The following is a 6000-nucleotide window of genomic DNA, read 5'->3' on the forward strand; positions in this document are numbered from 1 at the left end:
TGTATAATCCTGGAATTCATTAGACACAGACACAAGATTGGAGGAGGTGATGTCAATAACTTAACTGGTTTGTGTTGTCTGCTGCTCTGTACATTATTAGATATCTGACATGCTGGCACGGGCATACACAAGGGGGGCGGCAGGGTCATGGGCCGCAGCAGAGGCACAGAACTCCTCTGGCGCTGGGGCCATGGCAGGAGCTGGCAACTCCTGCGGCCCTGGGATCATGGGGGCTGGGGCACAGAACGTGCCCCTCCAAAAGGGGTCAAATTTGTATTCCTGCATGTGCCCCTGCATGTTGGTGTAACTCGTAAATACTTAGAGCCTCAGTCATGGTTGGCCCTGCATGGGGAAAAAAAGGAAACTGTGCAAAGAGTCTTGCACCTTGCACAGTGGACTGTCAGTGTGTGGCTGGGTAGTGAAGGCAATGCCCTACACTCGCATGGTGGTAATGCTAGGAGAAGAGGGACAGGGTCAGGGCAGGGCTGTGATATTTAACCCCTCAGTACTGGGAGTATGCATGAGGGTGTAGAGCTTCCACTGCAGATCTGTGTTTAGGTACTATGGTATTTGGTACAGTATAAATGCAGTAGGTGGGGCAGGCTGTCTGGGAGCCCTAAAATGCATTTTGGCCAAATCAGCTAGAATTATTCTTCTGTTGCAGTGTGGCCCCACTGAACTGCTACAGATACAACCCATTGCTGTTATTGTATGGCACAATCAAACCCTTGATGCACATACTTAAAAAAATATTTTCCAAATCATGAAAAATCTGATTGTTGTCCTTTTTAAAGTATTCATGTGAATTTAGTTCTCATGACATGCATAAGACAAACAAGCCTGGAAACCTGAATTCCTCTGTTGGCAGAACAGGTAGAGCAGACAGTGTCAAGGCACTCCCTTCTTCACAGTGTCCTTTCTTCTGACCCATGTCTTCTCTCTGTGACCTGGAGATAAATTTCCAGAACCACTAGACATTGCAATGGGTGCAGTAGAATTGCATACACAGATAGATAGGGAGTAGTAGTTCATTCTCTTTACATCTTCAGTATTTGGCTTTTCTATTAAGACTAACAAGAGTGCCAATAAATGCCAATTGCAGTGATGGTTTTTGAGATGCAGAACTGTTCCTCTATTAAATGGTCAGAGTCCATCAGATTCAGATTCATTTCACATATGCCATCAACAAACAAAGTTACAGCCACTATCAGCCTGGGCTGAATTTGAGCTGATGACCGGAATGTGAAAGGATCTACCATTACCAACCTCCCAGTCCTTCTCAAAAGTTATTTTGAGTCACCCTTCAGGTGAAAGATATATTTTTGCTCTTACTAGTTGTAGATGCTGCCAAGGAAGAGATGCCAGCTGGGAAGGAGTGTGGAGTTCTTGGCAGTTTTCCCTGGGGTTATGGGGAAAGGTTTAAATACATATTAATAGCCACTAGTTTATGAATCCAATAAAAGTTTTCATAGGTGTATAGCAGTGATACTCAATTAGATCTACCCATAGGCCGATTTGAGAATTTTGTGAGAAGAGGTGGGCTATTTACACAGCCCGCATGACACACCCTTCAGGTGAAAGATATATTTTTGCTCTTACTAGTTGTAAGGCTGATGAATCCAATAAAAGTTTTCATAGGTGTATAGCAGTGATATAAAAATAAAAAAAGCTGCCAATAAATAAAGACCTTGATTGCAACATAAGTATTAGTGTTTCTATCTTTTACAAACTTTATACATCAAAATTATTACCCGTGTTTGTGGCAATCTCTAGTGGGAGAGGTGAGAGCGACGATCTCTGCAAGCTTTGTGAAATGTGATTTGTAGGAAGTCAGGGCAAGGTGAAGATGCTCAGCTGTAGGGCGATTGTGGTGTTGGTTTTTTATAAATGTTCATGGTAGAAAATCTAGATTCACAGAGGTACGTTGATCCAAACGTCATTAAAATATAGAGGGCTAGATTGTAGCTGTTCTGAAACTGGTCAGCATATTGAGTTCAGAAATCACAAAGTCTTACTCTGAATTTTGCCTTCAAGATATCTGAGCTCTGCCTTACAATTTCTAATTGAAAGGCATCTTCATCAACTGAATCAAGAGTGTTCTTTGCTTCAGAAGGACAAGGTCTATCAGCAGAGGCTACAAATTGATCACGAATGAATAAAAGCAAATCCTTTGGAATTTTAAAATTCTCAAATTTCATTTTAAAATTTTCGATCAGATTGGTTAGGAATTCTTGCATCATTTTCATCAAGATTTCATCTGTAGCAACAACACACAATGTGGGAAAGTGCAACATCTTTCCTGTTAAATCTGCCTGAAAGATTTCAAGATTCCTCCAAAAGGCAACCACTTTTTCAAACAGATCCCTGACACTGCTTGCACGGCCTTGGAGTTGTGAGTTGAGGGAATTCAAGTGACCAGTAATATCACACAGAGAAGCTACCTGTGACAGAGCGGGGACATCATTCATCAATTCCAGGAACTCACAAGCCTTGTTGGTCTTGTGGGCTGAAAGAAATGCTATTTGTTTTTGAGGAGCACAAAACCTCTCTAACGCACGCTCCCAACTTAACCAGCAAACGTTGTGCTGCAACAGGTCATTGTATTTAGCTGAAACTTCTTGTAAAAGAGCTTTGAAAAGACCATGTTGCAAGCTAGAAATTGAGCATATGTACTTCACTAATCTCATAACTATATCCATTGGGTTTTTTTTGAGTTCCCAGACAACTTACTGCACTGGACAGGCTGGTGAATGATGCAGTGAAGTGTATTTAATGAAGGGTGTATCACTGCCAAACATGAAGCAAAGCCCTTCTCTTTCCCTGTCATGGAGGGACCTTCATTTTACCTTTAAAAAAATGATCTCTCCTGTGGTGTAGGTTTCTAATGGTATTAAGCACAAAAATTCTTCCTTGAAAATTTCACCATCATAAAATCTAACTAACAGCAATAGCTGGGCAGTGTCAGTTAAATTGTTTGATTCATCCACTGCAAGAGACATGTACTAGGCATTTTTTAAATTGGAAGGCAGTGTTGACAGACAATCCTAGTAAATTACCTCCAGTCTTTGGACTGCTGTGGAATCAGACAGGAGAACTTGCTTCACATGGTTCACAATGTTATCTTTGTTTTTATCTCTGGCAAAAAGCTCCTCCAGCATTTCCCATCTGCACTCCTTCACAAGCTCTGCATCCATGAAAGGCTTTTTCTTTTTAGGTAGTACCCACGTTATCCGGGAAAAAAAAGCAGCTGTTGCTTTTTCATGTATAGTTGTTGATGTGAGATTGACACGTGAAGTGTGATACAAAGACTTCAGATTTTTCAATTTTGTCATATCTTGCAACACTGCCAGGAGGATAGGCAGCGTTGAAATTACTGTGCTATGATTCAAAGTGACGCTTCATATTGATGACCTCACAGATGGATACAGAGGTTTGGCATATTAAACACAAAGATTTTGCGTTTAAATGAGGTGGCATAATAAACAAAAAATCTTCTGTCCAGTTTGGGTTAAAAGCTTAGTTTTTGCTGTCAACTTTGCGACATTTACTCCCACTCACATTCATTTTTTGCTCCATTTCCATCACTAATGGAAAAAATGGGCGGCATCCTAGTTCAATGATAGCTGATCTGTTGTGAGAACTTAAGATCCAGTAAGTTACTTACTAAGGAAATCATAGACAAATGATAGGCAGCGCATCACTGTTCATGAATTTAATTATAACCATTTTTAAGGTGAGCTGGCAGGTCATGGCAAGCCTTGGGTGGGCTACATTTGGTCCATGGGCCTTGTCATGGTGTGTGGCATGTTCCTGTTCCACCCATAAATAGGAATCTTTCCTTTGCTACTGAAGTTGCTATGTGCGTAGTCAATTGTCCTGAGGAGCATCAGTGTGACAAATTTGCAAGTCATTTTAGAGACTGTTCGGAACAGGCAGAAAATGTGTAAGTGGAGGGCATCTTATAAGTAGCACAGGTAGTAACATCTCTAATTAAGGTTGCCTAATATTTTCCATTATAAGACCTTGTTTTCAGTTGCTTATAGATTTGCTAAACTTTAACTCCTTGGACTAAGATTTCCCATGCTGGGTGTCTGCTTCAGACTGAATTCTTTTTGAAAATTTCCAAGAAACAGTTCAGCTGCTTCTCAGAACGAGGTGAGGGAAAAATGTTGTTTTGCCCATGTTAAAAAATTCTTACCACTGTTTTGTTGAAAAGCTCAAGCGCATCTATGCTTTGGAGCAGAGACTTGCAATTGGCAAGCGGGAGGGCATGGGGGAGATATGGGGTTACCAACATGTCATGGATGTGCCTTTTGCCATCCCCACGAACTTTTGCCCAAGTTACTAGTAACTCTGTAAATCTCATCTTGCACATGTTCAATAAAGATTTCTTAGAGTGCAGCAGATAAATTCATCAGAGATTTCATACGGTACTGGGCATACTCCATCCGCCCACAACTCCTCTGTGTCAACAGGTGTGCACATGTCATCCCCACAGAGTATGCTCCAGCCTAGGGCTGAGGAGGAATGTCCCTATAATTGTCCCTCCCTGCAGCCAGAGGCCACAGGACCTTCCAACAGGGAGACTGTCTCTCTTGTGCTCTTAATTCCTCTCCTGCAGATGCTGAGACAGTGAAGGAGGAGGAGGAAGCAGAGAGGTGAGAGGTCAGAACTAGAGGTGATGAAGAGAGAAACTAAAATAAGGGCTGGTGGGGTGGATATTCAGATATAGAGCCAAAAGGAGTAAATGGAGACTGGAAATAGGACATGGAGCCAAAGTCATGGGGATTCAGACAGGCATTGAGCCAAGGGAAGACAGGAGGGAGAAACAGGCTGGAGGGGCGAAGGGCAGAAGGGTCTGTAACCACTAGAAAACATGGAACCCCCATCCCAGGATTTCTGAGTCTGAATATTACAGATTGCTTTGCCAGTGGATTTCACAGCTAATGTCTCATCTCCCTTCTAGTGGCTGTCCCACAGAGGATGTCAATCCACTGCTATCAGTTAACATAGCAGAGATTTATGCTGTGAATATAAAGGTTCTAACCCTGCTGATGAAACATGGTTCCACGTGATGGAACTGCTGATATTTTCTATTTTCTTTTTCTTTTTTTAATTTAATCTATCACATACAAAAAACCCCCAAAACAAACAATCAAAAAAACCCAAAAAACCCTTTGTTAACAGACCATTACGGTTGCAATGCCAAGTATTGAAAAGTTAGTGAATTCCAGAATTAACTTTACCCATGTATATGCATTATGATACAGTGTTTAATTACAGCATCACATACTGTTTTTTCTACGGGCCTTCTGACTCCTTCAGGGCACAGAGTGGATGATGCTTGTTGAAAGAGCAATTATTCAGTATTTTGTTTTCTTCTCATCAGTCATTGTGTGGTCCCATATTTCACTTAATGCATACTATATAAGTGTTGCTGTGAACACGGAATTATTAGCTTCGTTGTGGGGTGTTTTATTCCTGGTGATTTTGGGCCTGATCCTGCATTCACTGAGGTCTGGCAAAATCTCCACCATATTAAATGAGAGCAGAACCAAACCCTTTGTGCAATAGTGACACTGCATTCACAGAACTTTCTGCATTTCATTTCTTAGGGTGTTTTCAGCAAGAATACCAAATGTGTTTATGGAGTTGATGTAAAGTAAAAAAGTACCTAGAGCCATTCACGTTATACAGGTTACAAACTTCACAATCTCTGCAGCTGGTGCTTAAACCAGCCACAGTTCAGAACAAGATTTAAATCTCCTTCCTAACAGTGAAATCCTTAACAACAATTTGAGCCCAATTTCAATCCAGCTTCTATATTTGCTCAAACAGATGCGTGTGTAGGATGTGGCCTACTTCCACAATGGTAAAGAGGAAGCAATGATACAGATGCAAAATTACCCTGACCCAGAAAATGTATTACACTGCCTGGCTACAGTGAGTAATTTGTAATGAAAGGGGGGCTGGGGCTCCAGCAATTTTTTTACTTTCATA

The sequence above is a fragment of the Emydura macquarii genome, unplaced genomic scaffold (genome assembly GCF_026122565.2).
Source record: "Emydura macquarii macquarii isolate MOO-44397 ecotype Brisbane River unplaced genomic scaffold, CSIRO-AGI_Emac_v2 contig_1039, whole genome shotgun sequence".
Taxonomy (NCBI): Eukaryota; Metazoa; Chordata; order Testudines; family Chelidae; genus Emydura; species Emydura macquarii.